This window comes from Pelophylax lessonae (genome assembly GCF_965119305.1).
Source record: "Pelophylax lessonae genome assembly, chromosome: 13".
Taxonomy (NCBI): domain Eukaryota; kingdom Metazoa; phylum Chordata; class Amphibia; order Anura; family Ranidae; genus Pelophylax; species Pelophylax lessonae.
Genome location: NC_138780.1, coordinates 25,224,984 through 25,243,040, shown reverse-complemented (window position 1 = coordinate 25,243,040; position 18,057 = coordinate 25,224,984).

Genomic DNA, 18,057 nt, shown 5'->3' with positions numbered 1-18,057 from the left:
TGGGTATCACTGGGGTCATAGAGGTTCTTATAATGAGTAGCACTGGGGTCATGGAGGTTCTTATAATGAGTAGCACTGGGGTCATGGAGGTTCTTATAATGAGTAGCACTGGGGTCATAGAGGTTCTTATAATGGGCATCACTGGGGTCATAGAGGTTCTTATAATGAGTAGCACTGGGGTCATAGAGGTTCTTATAATGGGCATCACTGGGGTCATAGAGGTTCTTATAATGAGTAGCACTGGGGTCATAGAGGTTCTTATAATGGGCATCACTGGGGTCATGGAGGTTCTTATAATGGGTAGCACTGGGGTCATGGAGGTTCTTATAATGAGTAGCACTGGGGTCATGGAGGTTCTTATAATGAGTAGCACTGGGGTCATAGAGGTTCTTATAATGGGCATCACTGGGGTCATAGAGGTTCTTATTATGAGTAGCACTGGGGTCATAGAGGTTCTTATAATGGGCATCACTGGGGTCATAGAGGTTCTTATAATGAGTAGCACTGGGGTCATAGAGGTTCTTATAATGGGCATCACTGGGGTCATGGAGGTTCTTATAATGGGTAGCACTGGGGTCATGGAGGTTCTTATAATGAGTAGCACTGGGGTCATGGAGGTTCTTATAATGAGTAGCACTGGGGTCATAGAGGTTCTTATAATGAGTAGCACTGGGGTCATAGAGGTTCTTATAATGAGTAGCACTGGGGTCATAGAGGTTCTTATAATGGGCATCACTGGGGTCATGGAGGTTCTTATAATGGGTAGCACTGGGGTCATAGAGGTTCTTATAATGGGTATCACTGGGGTCATAGAGGTTCTTATAATGGGTATCACTGGGGTCATAGAGGTTCTTATAATGGGCATCAATGGGGTCATGAAGGTTCTTATAATGGGCATCACTGGGGTCATGGAAGTTTTTGTAATGGGAATTACTGGGGTTGTAGAGATTCTTACAATGGGCATCACTGGGGTCATGGAAGTTTTTGTAATGGGAATTACTGGGGTTGTAGAGGTTCTTCTAATGGGCATCACTGGGGTCATGGAAGTTTTTGTAATGGGAATTACTGGGGTTGTAGAGGTTCTTCTAATGGGCATCACTGGGGTCATGGGGGTTCTTATAATGGGCATCACTGGGGTCATAAAGGTTCTTATAATGGGCATCACTGGGGTCATGGAGGTTCTTATAATGGGCATCACTGGGGTCATAGAGGTTCTTATAATGGGTATCACTGGGGTCATGGAGGTTTTTATAATGGGCATCACTGGGGTCATAGAGGTTCTTATAATGGACATCACTGGGGTCATGGAGGTTCTTATAATGGGCATCACTGGGGTCATAAAGGTACTTATAATGGGCATCACAGGGGTCATAGAGGGTCTTATAATGGGCATCACTGGGGTCATTAGGGTTCCTATAATGGGTATAGCACTGCGGTCATAGAGGTTTCTTATAATGGGTAGCACTGCGTCATGGAAGTTGTTGTAATGGGAATTACTGGGATTGTAGAGGTTCTTGTAATGGACATCACTGTGGTCATGGAGGTTTTTGAAATGGGCATTACTAGGGTTGTTGAGGTTCTGTACTGGGCATCACTGTCGTAGATGTTCTTATAATGGGTATCACTGGGGCCATGGAGGTTTTTGTAATGGGCATTACTGGGGTTGTGGAGGATCTTGTGATGGGCATCACTGGGGTTGTTGAGGTTTTTGTAATGGGCATCACTGGGACTGTAGAGTTTCTTGTAATAGGTATCACTGGGGTCATAGAGGTTATTTTTTAAAGGGATTTCTGGGGTTGTAGAGTTTCTTGTAATGGGCATCACTAGGGTTGTAGAGGTTCTTGTAATAGGCATCACTGGGGTCGTAAAGGTTTCTGTAATGGAAATAATAGACATCAGTGGAGTTGTAGAGGTTTCTGTAATGGTATTACTGGGGCCGTAGAGGTTTTTATAAAGGGTATCACTGGGGTTGTAGATGTTCTTGTAATGGGTATCACTGAGGTCATGGAGGTTTTTGTAATGGGCGTTGCTGGGATTGTGAAGGTTTCTGTAATGGTAATAACAAGGGTTGTAGAGGTTCTTATAGTGGACACCACTTGGGTCATAGAGGTTTTTGTAATGTATATCACTAGGGTCATAGGGGTTCGTATAATGGGTATCACTGGGGTCATAAAGGTTCTTGTAATGGGTATTATTGGGGTCATAGAAGTTTTTGTAATGGGCATCAATGGGGTCACATAGGTTCTTGTAATGGGTATCACTGTGGTTGTAGAGGTTCCTGTAATGTTTATCACTGGGGCCTTAGAAGTTCGAGTTAGGGTCATAGATGTCTTCTAATGGGCATAACTGGGTCATAAAGGTTCTAGTAAAGGACTTCACTGGGCTTGTAGAGGTTCTTGTAATGGGCATAACTGGGGTCATAGAATTTCTTTTATTGGGCATCACTGGGTTCGTAGAGGCTCTTTTAATTTATATCATTGGGGTCATAGAGATTCATATAATGGGTATCACTAGGGTCATAGAGGTTCTCGTAATGGGTATTATTACTGGGGTCATAGAAGTTTTTATAATGGGTATCAACATGGTCATATAAGTTCTTGTAATGGGTATCACTGTTGTCACGAGGTTCCTGTAATGTGTATCACTGGGGCCTTAGAAGTTCTAAAAATTGGCATTGTTAAGGTCGTAGTTGTCTTCTAATGGACATCACTGGGGTCGTACGGGTTCTAGTACTGGACTTCACTGGTATTGTGGAGGTTCTTGTAATGGGCATCACTGGGGGTCATAGAATTTCTTGTATTGGTCATCACTAGGGTCATAGAGGTTCTTCTAAAGGGCATCACTGAGGTCGTAGAGGTTCTCTTCAGGCAGATGAAAGTCTCCACATCCAGCGTTGCTAGGTGCAAAAAACACACTAAAACGCTTGTGTTGCACATTTTCAGGCATTCCTATTAAAGTCAGTAGCGCCGAAAACACGCAATTCGGCCAAAAAAAAGTTAATGCACTTCTTGGTTCCAGCATTACACTCAGGTGTGAACGGACACTGTTGAATAAAATGGGAATCTTTATGTATAGTGTTGTTGCGCTTCGGGAAATGGGCAACAGATTGATGAGGTGTGAAAGGCTTAGACATAGCACTCTGCTGAGTGTGTTCAGGAAAACAAACTTTTTTTTTGGCTTCTGCTGCACCTGTGTGAATGAGCCTTTAGACCTCTTTAGTGCAACCTTCTGTCAGATGGACTCAAACTCCCCCTTTAGGCTAGGTTCATATTTGCGAGTCGACATTTTCATGCAATTTTTATGTGGTTTTTAGGTGTTTTTGAGGCATGCATTTTTCAAAAAAGTGCTGTCATTTAGGCTCCTTTCACACTTGTGCGACTTAGGATCCAACTTGTGAGACCCAAAGTCACAGACAGGGTCAGCACCACCTACAGGCAGGATAGGCGACGGCCTAGAGTGCAGCTCAGTGGGGGGGCGCTGGAGAATGGCCTCCCAATGTGGGTGTGGGGGAGCGGACCAGAGCCAGAGGGTGGCACTGGGCCCGGATTGAAACCGGGTGCCGCATTTAGAAGGGCGCCGCGGCTCCCTCCTTTCCTTCTGGGATCTCTGCTATTCCTCAGCTACATGTGATGCGCGGGGAGGATGGGGGAGGAGGAAGTGAGGCAGAGACAGACGGGGTGCACCATGCCCGTGGTCTGATTGTCCCCCACACCCCCACAATGGCATCTCCCTTTGGGTGCAGCCTGCAGGAATTTCTCTCCCAACTGGCCCTGCTGACTGCGGACATGACTATAGTCGCCTCCTCCTCGGCTCTGACGGGTACACAGGCCCGGGAGGAAGAGCTGGGGAGGAGGAGGAGGAGGAGGAAGGACACCTACCCACAGGTGAGGTCTGTAGTAATAGGGATCTTACAGAGGAGGGGGACAAGGTGGGAACATGCTGATTGGAAAAGGGGGGGGGCATGGGCAGGTGACAGTTATGCTGCCAGGAGTGATTTTAGGGAGGGGGTGGGGATTAGAAGATGTGTGCTAGTTGGGCGCTTTGTTTTGGGTTAGAGAGGACTTGTGCTACAAGGAGGGGGGTGGATTTGAAGTTTGACACCCCTACCCTCAGCACAATTCCTCTCCCCTTCCCCCACCCTTAGCACATATCCTTTAACTCCCCAAATCAAAGATCCCATCCCAACTCCATCCATTCCCCCCGATCCCATCCCAGCTTCATCCATCCCCTGATCCCATACCGGCTCCATCCTTCAACCTCCCCGGCTCCATCCACCACCCCAGTCCCATCCTGGGCTCCATCCATCCCCCAATCCCAACCAAGTTCCATCCATCCCCTAGATCCCATCCCAGCTCCATCCACCACCCAAATTCCATTCCAGGTCCATCCATTCCTCCGATCCCATCCCGGCTCCATCCATTCCCTGATCCCATCCCAGCTCCATCCATTCCCCGATCCCATCCCCATCCATCCCCAATCCCATCCCGGCTCCATCAATCCCCTCATCCCATCCTAGCTCCATCCATTCCCCCCGAACCTATCCGGGCTTCATCCCTTCCCCCTGATCCCATCCCAGCTCCATCTTTCCCCCTGATCCCATCCCGGCTCCATCCTTCCCCCTGATCCCATCTGGGCTACATCGATTCCTCTGATCCCATCCTGGCTCCATCCACCACCCTTATCCCATTCCAGCTCCATTCATTCCCCAATCCCATAAAGGCTTCATCCGTCCCCTAATCCAATCCCAGCTCTATCCATTCTCCTGATCCCATACTGGCTCCATCCTTCCCCCTGACCCCATCCTGGCTCCATCTATCCCCTAAACCCATCCTAGATTCATTCATCCTCTGATCCTATCCCGGCTCCATCCATCCCCTGATTCCATCCCGGCTTCATTTATCCCCCAATCCAATCCCAGTTCCATCCACTGTGGCAGGCTGGGGGGGCAGAGTCACACTGATGCACTAGGCCTGCTCAGTGCCCCAGGGGGAGGTGATACCATGTTTTACTGCACACCAACTCTTTTGACGCTACTGCCTCCTTCTCACTGGCGAGCTGTGCGGGTTAGGCTGAGAAGAAAAGGGGACTTCCGGCCACGAGAAGCTCCGTGTTTTCCACCGTTCAGGCAGGCAGGTGGTGGATCCTGGCATCCCAGGTAATGGCACCAGGCCACCAGGAGTGGTGTCAGTGACAGCTGATGACCTCCCGCAGAGGATCCCCAGTGACGCGTGTACAGGTACCGCCCCCCCCTCCACACACACACCTTTGAGCCCCAACTCTGCACCAGCTGCAGGGGGCATTCTACAGCTAGGAGTGTATGCATGAGACCCCTGGGGATGCCGGTACTACTTACTGCCCCATGACTGACACACATGGGTAGCAGGCCCCTGCTTGCACTGCACCCTACTGCCTGGGACTGATTCCTGTCCATTTACTACCCAAGCCTGTCCATATACTTTCCTAGCCTGTCCCTATACTACCCTAGCCTGTCTATATACTACCTTAGCCTGTCTATACACTACCCTAGCCTGTCCCTATACTACCCTAGCCTGTCTATACACTACCCTAACCTGTCTATTTACTACCATAGCCTGTCTATACTCTACCCTAGCCTGTCTATATACTACCTTAGCCTGTCCATTTACTACCCCAGCCTGTCCATATACCTGCGGACCATGGCTAGCATAAGGAAGTGAGCCCAAGCTGCCACTATTTGTCTTCAGGCCATGTCCAGAGGCACATGTGCGGGCCTGTGGAGCACGGCTGAAGAAATAATCTCCACCCCTGCCAACTCCACCGTATACATGGCCAGGGCAAAGGGGTGAAGTCAGGTTGGATGGGGAGCGTTGGTGCACAGCCATTTTCAGATCTCTCCAGAGATGTTCAATCAGGTTCAAGTCTAGGCTCTGGCTGGACCACTCAAGGACATTCAAAGAGTTGTCCTGTAGTCACTCCTTTGTTATCTTGGCTGTGTGCTTAGCGTCGTTGCCCTGTTGGAAGTTGAACCTTCGCCCCAGTCTGAAGTCCAGAGCGCTCTAGAGCAGGTTTTCATCAAGAATGTCTCTGTACATTGCTGCATTCATCTTTCCCTTGATCCTGACTAGTCTCCCAGTTCTTGCCGCTAAAAAAAACCACATGCCACCACCATGCTTCACTGTAGGGATGGTATTAGCCAGGTGATGAGCGGTGCCTGGTTTCCTCCAGACATGATGCTTGCCATTCAGGCCAAAGAGTTCAATCTTTGTTTCATCAGACCAGAGAATTTTGTTTCTCATGGTCTGAGAGTCCTTCAGGTGCCTTTTGGCAAACTCCAGGAGGGCTGTCATGTGCCTTTTACTGAGGAGTGGCTTCTATCTGGCCACGCTACCATACATGCCTGATTGGTGGAGTGCTGCAGAGATGGTTGTTCTTCTGGAAGGTTCTCCTCTCTCCACAGAGGAATGCTGGAGCTCTGACAGAGTGACCATCACCTCCCTGACTAAGGTCCCTCTCCCCCGATCACTGAGTTTGACCGGGCGGCCTGCTCTAGGAAGAGTCCTGGTAGTTCCAAACTTCTTCCATTCACGGATGATGGAGGCCACTGTGCTCATTGGGACCTGCTGCAGAAATATTTCTGTACCCTTCCCCAGATCTGTGCCATAATACAATCCTGTCTAAGAGGTCTACAGACAATTCCTTGGACTTCATGGCTTGGTTTGTGCACTGACATGTACTGTTAACTGTGGGACCTTATATAGACCGGTGTGTGCCTTTCCAAATCATGTCCAATCAACTGAATTCACCACAGGTGGACTCCAATCAAGTTGTAGAAACAACTTAAGAATGATCAGTTGAAACGGGATGCACCTGAGCTCAATTTTGATTGTGATTTGCAAAGGCTGTGAATACTTATGTACATGGGATTTTTATTTTATTTTAATACATTTTAAAGATTTCAAACAAACTTCTTTCACGTTGTCATTATGGGGTATTGTTTGTAGAATTTTGAGGAAAATAATGAATTTAATCCAACTTGGAATAAGGCTGTAACATAACAAAATGTGGAAAAAGTGAAGCGCGGTGAATACTTTCCGGATGCACTGTAGTTACATAGTTAGTGAGGTTGAAAAAAGACACCAGTCCATCCAGTTCAACCTATGATGTATGTGTGTATATGTCTTTATGTCAATAGTAAATCAAATACTCCTGTATGTTGTGGTTGTTAAGGTGCCCATCTTATAGTTTTGTGAAAGTATCGATGCTCCTCGCTAATACCACTGCTTGTGGAAGAGAATTCCACATCCTTACTGCTCTGACAGAAAAGAACCCTTTAAGGTTACACTGCTTCTCTCCTAATTTTAGTGAATGGCCATGTATTTTTAAATTCCCTTTTGCTGAAAAGTTTGTTCGCTATGCTAGGGTCACCAATTCGGTATTTGTACATTGATATCATATCCTCTCTCAAGCGTCTCCTCTCCATAGAGAATAAGTTCAATGCCTGTAGTCTTTCCTCATAGCTAAAGTCCTCCAAACCCTTTATTAGCTTTGTTGCCCTTCTCTAGACTCTCCTGAGGACTGGTGCCCAGAACTAGTGATCACTTGATCAGTAGCCCATCAGGAACCACCTCCTGATCACCAGTAGAGACAGATCAAGGGGTTAACATGTTAAAGCTTATTTATTTGAAATTACATATATTTTTTAAAATGCAGACGTTAGATACTGTTGCTCTTAGAGATTTTTGTAATAGGCATCACTGTTGTCACAGGGGTTCTTGTAATGGGCATCACTGTGGTTGTAGAGGTTCTTTGAATAGGCATCACTGTGGTCATGGAGGTTCTTGTGATGGGCATCACTGGGACTAGAGAGGTTCTTGTAATAGGAATCATTGGTGTTGTAGAGGTTCTTGAGATGGTAGTCACCAGGTTCATAAAGCTTCCTAAAATGGGAATTACTGGGCTTGTAGGACTTCTAAAAATGGGCATCACTGGCGTCATGTAGGTTCTTTTAGTGGGCATCACTGGAGTCTTAGAAGTTCTTTTGATGGGCATCACTAGGACCACCGAGGTTCTTGTAATGACATCACTGTGGTTGTAGAGCTTCTTTGAATAGCCATCACTGGGGTCATAGAGGTTCTTGTGATGGGCATCACTGGGACTAGAGAGGTTCTTGTAATAGGAATCATTGGTGTTGTAGAGGTTCTTGAGATGGTAGTCACCAGGTTCATAAAGCTTCCTAAAATGGGAATCACTGGGGTTGTAGGGCTTCTAATAATGGGCATCACTGGGGTTGTGTAGGTTCTTTTAGTGGGCATCACTGGAGTCTTAGATCTTCTTGTGATGGGCATCACTAGGACCACAGAGGTTCTTGTAATGACATCACTGTGGTTATAGAGGTTCTTTGAATAGCCATCACTGGGGTCATAGAGGTTCTTGTGATGGGCATCACTGGGACTAGAGAGGTTCTTGTAATAGGAATAATTGGTGTTGTAGAGGTTCTTGAGATGGTAGTCACCAGGTTCATAATGGGCATCACTGTGGTTGTAGAGGTTCTTTGAATAGCCATCACTGGGGTCATAGAGGTTCTTGTGATGGGCATCACTGGGACTAGAGAGGTTCTTGTAATAGGAATCATTGGTGTTGTAAAGTTTCTGGAGATGGTAGTCACCAGGTTCATAAAGCTTCCTAAAATGGGAATCACTGGGCTTGTAGGGCTTCTAAAAATGGGCATCACTGGTGTCATGTAGGTTCTTTTAGTGGGCATCACTGGAGTCTTAGAAGTTCTTGTGATGGGCATCACTGGGACCACAGAGGTTCTTGTAATGGGCATCACTGTGGTTGTAGAGGTTCTTTGAATAGGCATCACTGGGGTCATGGAGGTTCTTGTGATGGGCATCACTGGGACTAGAGAGGTTCTTGTAATAGGAATCATTGGTGTTGTAGAGGTTCTGCAAATGGTAGTCATCAGGTTCATAAAGCTTCCTAAAATGGGAATCACTGAGGTTGTAGGCTTCTAAAAATGGGCATCACTGGTGTCATGTAGGTTCTTTTAGTGGGCATCACTGGAGTCTTAGAAGTTCTTGTGATGGGCATCACTGGGACCACAGAGGTTCTTGTAATGGGCATCACTGTGGTTGTAGAGGTTCTTTGAATAGGCATCACTGGGTCATGGAGGTTCTTGTGATGGGCATCACTGGGACTAGAGAGGTTCTTGTAATAGGAATCATTGGTGTTGTAGAGGTTCTTGAGATGGTAGTCACCAGGTTCATAAAGCTTCCTAAAATGGGAATCACTAGTCTTGTAGGGCTTCCAAAAATGGGCATCACTGGCGTCATGTAGGTTCTTTTAGTGGACATCACTGGAGTCTTAGAAGTTCTTGTGATGGGCATCACTGGGACCACAGAGGTTCTTGTAATGGGCATCACTGTGGTTGTAGAGGTTCTTTGAATAGGCATCACTGGGGTCATAGAGGTTCTTGTTCTTGTAATAAGCATCACTGGGGTCATAGAGGGTCTTGGAATGGGCATCATGGGGGTCCAATAGGTTCTTGTAATGGGTACTACTGGGGTCGTAGAAGTTCTTGTAATGGGCATGCAAACAAAGAACAAAGAAAAGGGCGCACCGGCCTAGCGCATTATCCTCAATATAGGCTTTATTATTAAAACATAAAAATGGGAAAGTGCGCATGCGCGCGGGCACGGGAGAGGACATGTCCTAGCTGCGCTCCGCACACCACCGGTCACAGCCCAGCGATAATTAGCGGCGGGAGCCGGCGAACTCACCCCACCAGTCCACGGTGAGTTTGCAATGAGGCGGGGGAGCTCGGGTCCACCCAAGAAGAGGCAATACAAACAGAGCAATAAGCGGGACACTCCGCGGCCCGCTCCGGCCAGCCAGTCTCCTTCTCCCAAGATGGCGCCGAGCAAGCAGTCCGCGCGGAGCGGCCAGGCTGCAGCCCGGGAGGGGCCTCCGGGTCCGGCATCTCCACACCTGACAGCCTCTTCTCCCTTCCAGGAGGATTTGGGGGACCCCTTCTCCTCGCAGCAATCGGGACAGTCGGGGCTGAGCTCAGGCATGGCAGCGGGGTATCAGGCATCATCTCCTACAGCCTCCTTTGGCAACCCTGCGCCTTCATGTTCCCCGAGCTCCTCTATAGATAGGAACATGGCCGAGCTGGCAGACTCCCTTTTCAGCCAACCTAGCCCCCCGAATGTGGATCCAGCGCCGCCCCAGGCCCCCTATTCGGGGGATGCAGTTTTGCTGGCTCGTTTCTCCACATTGCTACAACAGGAATTGTCCAAGGCTTGTGCTATAATTACGACTGACATCAAACAGGACCTGCATAGCTTTGGGGCGCGGCTGGATACTATCGAACAAAAGATGGATGGCTCTCTACAAAGGGTTAATCAGAACACCAAGATGGTAACTCAGTTACATGATAGACTGGAGGAGGCCTATTCAAAGATTGAAGATCTAGAAAACAGATCGCGCCGTTATAATGTGCGCATTAGGGGTCTTCCAGAAAAACATCAGGACCTGGAAGGAGCGGTACAGGACCTCATGAGAGACTTGATCCCCGATATTACTCCTCATCAGCTTGAGGTGGACCGGGTCCACAGGGCCCTGACTGCGCCTCGGCAGGATGGTCTTCCTCGTGATATAATCTTGAAACCGCACTACTATAAGATTAAGGAGAAGATGATGTCAGCGGCTAGAAATCGTCAGGATCTCTCCCTATTTGGCTCTCCAATACAGCTCTTCACGGATCTGGCCCCTTCCACGGTGCAGAAGCGTCGGACCCTCAAGCCATTGTTGCAACAATTGATGAACCACCAAATCAAATATCGCTGGTCCTTTCCTTTCAGACTTTCCTTTTCCTATGGCGGCAAGAATTATTCCTTTGCTAACTTCCACGATGGGGAGACCTTGCTGTCGGATTTGGGCCTCCTGTCTAGAGAGCTTTGCTCTCCGCCTTTGGCTGCCGGATCTGAACGCCCCATATCTCCGGTATGGACTCGTCAGGATTCTCAGGCGTCTCGGAAGAACAACCGCAAGACATGAAGAGACCTCGAGCACTGGTCCTACTTGCTCCCTTTTTGTCACTTCATAATTTTTTGTGTGCTGTTCAGTTTTTCAGTTTTAGCAAGTGCTTCCCAACCCTGTCAATCCCGGCCAATGCCGAATTTGCGGCGGCGGCTGGGTTAGGGGGGGGTGGCCAGTTGTACACGGCTGTCTACAGCTTGTGGGATATTATATCCCCTTTATTTTTGTCTTGTTTTGTTGTTTTCCCCTACTTATTACTCTCTTTTTTGCACCAGCAGGACTGAACTTTGTGAAATCATTTAGCTCTGGCTGTTTGCAATTTTAATTTTTTCGTCCTATCTGATGTTTTCATTTACCATTGATGTTATGAGTTTCACCTCTCCGGAGGTGGCTGGGAGGTTGGTTGCCGGGGGGCTTGGCCGGGATCCTGCGGCCCCCATTTTGGGGCGCGGGGTGGACGGAGTCGCCCGGCACCTTGGCTGTCTCCGGAATGGGGGTGTCCTCGGGAAGCAGGGTCTCCCTGCTCCTCAGCTGATCCTCCCTCCTATATGTTCCTTTTTTTTTTTTTTTTTGGGTTGTGGCCCGGGTGTTCCCGCATGTCACTTTGGTGAACTTGCCCTTATCCCTGGATGAGGGCAACCTCACGTCAACTTCCCCAGATATGGGAACTGGGGGAATTCCAATCCCATGTACAGCTAGTTTTGTGTTTATTGTATGCCTGTGCGGCGAGGGGGGTACCTCCCCCTGCCGCTTCTTGCTCCTTCTCTAACTCTTTCCTTTTTCTTTTCTGTTCTTGGACCCTGACTCTGCGCGCCGGCCCTATGGTGACACCCCGGGACCTCGGGAGACTCCGGACTTCGGTTGGAGGCCGATTGAAATCTACTGGGATGCTTTCAGGTGAGTGCAGTCTGTCAGACCACCATGTCACCCTCGGGCTCTTCTAAATTCACAATTATTACTCATAATGTGCAGGGATTCAATTCCCCGGTGAAGCGCACCAAGGCTTTTCTGGAATACAAGCGCCAAAAAGCCGATATACTACTACTGCAGGAAACGCACTTTTCCAAAGCCTCAGCTCCGCGTTACCTCTCGTCCCACTTCCCACAGTTTTATCTGTCCTCGGGTCAGGAGAAGAAGAGAGGAGTGGCTATTTGTTTCTCACGTAGGGTTCTGTTCTCTCCGGTTTCTGTGGTCAGGGACAGGGAGGGTAGATATCTTATGGTTGTTGGGCTGATTGATGACCAATTGGTCTCCCTTATCTCCTATTATACTCCTAATTCGGGTCAGATGGTTTTTTTCCATGATATGTTGCGTACCTTACTCCCCAAGGCTCAGGGTAGAGTAATCTTGGGGGGGGATAGTAATCTCCCCCTGGAGCACACCTTGGATAGGTCTGTCCCGGGTAGGCCTAGATATAAGCATTTGCCCAAAAATGGACACAAACTGGCTCGCCTCCTCCACGACTGGGACCTGCTGGATCTCTGGAGGGAATATAACCCGTCCCAGAGAGACTACACATATTTTTCTCATGTACACGGTACCTACTCCAGGATAGACCACGTGTTTGCTAGTTCTGCTCTGGCTCCGCTTATGTGCATGGCCAAAATTTTGTCTACTCCTTGGTCGGATCACTCACCGGTACTGGTGCAGCTCGAGGCCCTGTGGTCCCGGCCGGGTCCCTCCCCGTGGCGGCTGAACGCGTCTTTGTTGACTGATCCCGGGGTCGTGGAGGAGGTGGGACAAGATATTAAATTGTTTTTTCAGGAAAACAATACGGGGGAGACTTCCTCGATAATAACTTGGGCTGCCCATAAGGCCACAATACGTGGTAAACTGATTCAAATTGCAGCGCGTTTGAAGCGTAACCGGGAGAGCACCATCAAAGCACAGGAACAGGCCCTTGCCGCTTTGCTCCAGGAGCAGAAGACACATCCCCAGCTGGACCTTAGGGACAAGATTGATGCGGCTAGACTGGCTCTGAATCTGAGCCTCACGACACAAGCTGAGAAGTGTCTTAGATGGTCTCGCCATAGGTTTTATACCATGGGTGACAAACCAACCACGCTGTTGGCGCGTAAACTGGCTCCCCGCCCATTTATGTCGGCTCTTCCTAGGCTTCGCTTGCGGACGGGGGCCCTTTCTCGAAATCCGGACCTGCTGTCGTCCGAGTTTGCGAGGTTTTATACCAAACTTTATCGTGAACCGGCGGCGTACGATCGGGGCCAGGCGGACGTTTTTTTCGCGGATCTCGCGATGCCTAAGCTATCCCAATCCCATGCAGCTTTGATGGACGGGGCGATCACGGAAGCGGAGGTGATCCAGGCTATTAAGGGCCTGCACCCCTCCAAGGCCCCTGGGCCAGACGGTTTTTCGGGAGTATATTATCGTAAATTTCAGGACTCTCTGACCCCTCACCTTTGTGCTCTCTTTAATGCTCTCCGGTCCGGCGAATCGCTTCCGCCTCAGGAAAATGTGGCATATATTCATGTCCTTCCTAAGCCGGGCAAGGATCATAGCATTTGTGATAATTATCGCCCGATATCATTGATCAACTCGGACCTGAAAATTTTAGCAAAGGTCCTGGCAGCTAGACTGGGTTCCTTTTTGGCCACATATATTCACCCTGACCAGGCCGGGTTTGTCCCGGGTCGTCAGACCTCGGACCAGACCAGGCGGGTCCTGGACATTATCTCCGCAATTCAATCGGACTGGGATGGGGGGGGAGTTCGTAAGGGTATGCTTCTTTCATTAGATATACACAAAGCCTTTGATTCCCTTTCGTGGGATTACTTGTTTGATGTTTTAGCTCGCTTTGGCTTTGGCTCTCCCTTTCTCACTTTGCTACGGACCCTGTACAGCACGCCTAAGGCGATCCTAAGGCTGAAGGGCTACGGCTCGGGATTTATCCCGATACGTAGGGGCACCCGCCAGGGTTGTCCCCTGTCACCCCTCCTCTTCGTTCTAGCGCTGGAACCTCTTGCGCTAAAAATCCGGGCCTCACAGGATGTCAGGGGGTTGGTTTGTGGGGGTTCCGAACATAAGTGCGTCCTATTTGCAGACGACTTGTTGGCGGTGATCTCCTCTCCACTCACGACCTTGCCTAACCTGTTTGCCCTGCTGGACTCTTTCTCAATAATGTCGGGACTGTGTGTTAACCAAGCTAAGTCGGAGGCTATGAATCTTTCTCTGGACGCTGGGACGGTGGTAACGCTACAGCACTCCTTTAAATTTTCGTGGCGCTTAGATTCCCTCCCTTATTTAGGTATTAATTTGACTCCAACCCTGCACACTTTGTATGCTAAAAACTATCCACCTTTGTTTGCCCGGTTGGGGGAGGACATGGGTAGGTGGTCGCTACATCCCCCTTCATGGTTTGGCAGACTGCATTCGATTAAAATGAATGTCCTCCCGAGGGTGCTATATCTGTTCCGCGCACTGCCTGTGGCTCTGCGCCGGACAGAAGTGCTCAAGTTTCAGGGCCAGGTCCTTTCGTTTATCTGGGGGAACAAGAGACCTAGGGTGAACAAAAAAACGCTCTATACCCCTAAATCCAGGGGAGGTCTGGGGGTGCCGGATTTGATGAAATATTTTTATGCGGCCCAGTTGGCCCAACTGATTCAATTTCACTCTCATCAGTCCCCTACGGCGTGGATGACCTTGGAGGCCAGCTCAGTACCGGGTAATGAAGTCTCCCAAATTATGTGGTTATTGCCAAAAGACCGCCCTCCAATTCTGTGCCCGGCATTGTCCCACTCTCTAGCAGTCTGGGATCGGTTGTCCAGGACACATGCTCTCCGGTCTCCTCACACCCCCATGGCCCCCTTTTTGAATAATAGTGGGTTCCCCCCGGGTCTCTCCCCCAGATCATTTCAATGGTGGACGAACAAGGGCCTGATTAACATAGCAGACCTCTGTGATCATAGGGGCTTTCTTAAGAGACAGCAGATGGTTGAAAAATATGATTTACCTCAGTCTGAATATTTTCGGTACACTCAAATTGATCATTATGTACGAGCTCTATCTCGCCTCTCTGACCTGACGACAATGACGCCCATAGAATATCTATGTCGCAAATATGATAACCTATGCAGTTTTATCTCCGTGATCTATAATGTGTTATCTGACTCGCCGATGAAGCTTCCTTACATGGTCCGTTGGGAAGCCGATATCCAGGACACCTTGGAGTTAGTTGACTGGCATGTCATGGCTCAGGGGGCCTCCAGGTCTTTGATCAATACTTCCATTATAGAGGCCAACTATAAAGTTCTGCTACGCTGGTATATGGTGCCAGCTAGAATTGCCACCTTCGTACCAGGAGCATCTCCTCTGTGCTTTCGGGGCTGCGGCCAGGAGGGCTCTATGTTCCACGTCTGGTGGCTGTGTCCTAGGGTGAGACGTTTCTGGATCAGGGTGTACAATTTTGTGTACACCCTGACGCAGGTGAACCTAGTTAAATCTCCGCAACAGGCCCTCCTGGGTCAGAAAGTGGAGGCGGCCACGAAGGCTCAGAGGAGGCTTATTACCTTTATTTTTACAGCAGCAAAAATTACTATTGCCAGGTCCTGGAGGTCTCCTGTGATCCCGTTCGAGCAGCTGAGGCATAAATTGTCCTGGATCATGGTGAATGAGCGACTGTCGGCTCAGCTGGACGACAGGATGCGTAGCTTCGACAGGGTATGGGAGCCATGGCTCAGCTATCTGACGGGGCCGGCCTGAGAGGGGTCTTTGGGGTGGGGGGGCGGGGCGCGGAGCTGGGTCCACTCTTTTTCCCCTTTTTCCTACTTCTTCTTTTCTCTCTTCTTCTTACCTTTTTCCTTTGTTTTTTTGTATTTTTCTACTTATCACTGGGGGCTCCGGTACGAGGGCCTATTATTGCGAATATGTGCTCTTTTACCTGCTCAGGGAGTAACGCTTGTGTAGCATATTTTCTGTGTCTAAGCTTGAAGGTTGAGTGTGTAACCACTGTTTTCTTTTTGTTTGCCCTGGGTACTGTTACAATTTGTTGAAGTGATGGCCTAGCCCCTACGAGGCACTCTTTGTTCTTGTTCTGATGTTAATGCATAAAACTTTCAATAAAAATTATTGAAAAAGAAAACATAAAAATGGCTACTCACAAACAATGGTATAAACCAGCATATCAAATCCAAATATCAGGAGCAGTCCACGTAAATATCCACTGTCCTTAGCGGATGACGGCTGACGTGTTTCGAGGCTTCGCGTCTTCCTCAGAGCATAGCTGGGGTCATAGAGGTCCTGCAGTAAGCACGTTCTCAGCACAGAAATGTCAGCTGCCAATGGACGTGTTGGATCCCACCTGGGTGGCAAGGGGTTGACATGTTAAAGGCTATCTGTTTGGGTGTACATGTATTGTGCAAAATACAGATGTTAGAGACTGCAAGCCCACTCTTCTTTAGAATACATTCCCCACCTCAACGGAATAACCAAAAAAAAAACCAAAAACATTTTTAGAGCACAGAAGTAAAACACCTACAGCTGTACTGTCATTTTTTTATTGACCTATGAATGATCTGTCTCATTCTGTGGTTTATAGAGACGTACATTCCCAGCAAGAATTCTTGTACGTGTAGGCGGGGGGAAATCATTCACCTGACCCGAAACACAGTTAATGCTACTTCAGAATTTCCTCTTCTCGGTCAGTTTTTAAACAGAAAAAGGAGGAAGTAATTTCAACTCTTTATTAGTGCTTTACAAGGAGAGGAGAAAAATGGTTTAGTTCAATTTTATTTTATGAGTAATGGTTTTTAAGCTGATGTTTTATATATATATATATATATATATATATATATATACAGGGCTTTTTTTCAGCGGGAACGCGGGGGAACGTAGTTCCGGCACCTTCAGAACTGAATGTATGTAATGGCTAGGGGTGCTGGGGTGTGCTGGAGGGTCTAATGATGCTGGCTAATAGGGAATCTATTTTTGCAGAGGAAGGGGGTCTATTGTTGCTGGGGAGGTCTTCTGTTGCTCATGGGGGATTTATTGTTGCTGGGGTGGGTCTTATGTTGCTGGTGGGTCAGTTGTTGCTGGGAGGGTTTATTGTTGAGGTAGGGGTCTATGTTGCTGGCTGCTGGAGGGTCTATTGATGCTGGCTACTGGGGAATCTAGAGTTGCTGGAGGGGATCTATTTGCTGCTGGAGAAGATCTATTTGCGTAGAGGGTCTATTGTTGCTGGGGAAGTCTGTTGTTGCTGGTGGGGTATCATGTTGCAGGGAATCAATCATTGCTGGAAGGGAACAAATGTTGAGGGATTGGTCTAATGCTGCTGGCTGCTGGAGAGTCTATTGATGCTGGATGTGTGAAGTCCATTGTTGCAGGGGTGGATCTATTGTCGCTGGGGTATCCATTGTTTCTAGATCTATTATATTGCCTCTCTTATTATCGTTAATGCTCTAAAAGGGGTGGTACTGGGTGGTGAGTAAGAGGTGAAACCAAGGAACAATGCTCGGAGGTGGGGTAGGGGTAGGGGTGACTCAGAAGGGAGGAGTTCCTGCACCTATTCTTTGACAAAAAAAGCCCTGTATATACAGTATATATATATATATACATATATATACATACAGTGCCTCGAAAAATAAATTCACACCCCATGAAATTTTCCACATTTTGTCATGTTACAACCAAAAATGTAAAAGTATCTTATTGGGATTTTATGTGATAGGCCAGTGATGATGAACCTATGGCACGCGTGCCACAGCTGGAACGCAGAGCCCTCTCTGTGGGCACGCGAGAGCCGCCGCCACTGCCCGCACTGTGACAAGGGGAGAAGTGAGCGCAGGCTGTCAGTTTATTTCCCCCGCTCACCCCCTTTTTTTGTCAAGCAACACGGGACAGGCAGTGGTGTATTTTGGTTTTGTAATGCCCTAGGCAAGACTAAAATTGGGCACCCCCCTCCCCCTCCTAATTAAATTTGCCCACCCCTTCCTGTGTGATGCACCTACCTCCTGCCTGTCCTCATCTTTTGGGCCCTCGGTCAGCCTGTTGATGTCCCAGCTGGGAGCAGAGAGGAGGTTTGAGAAG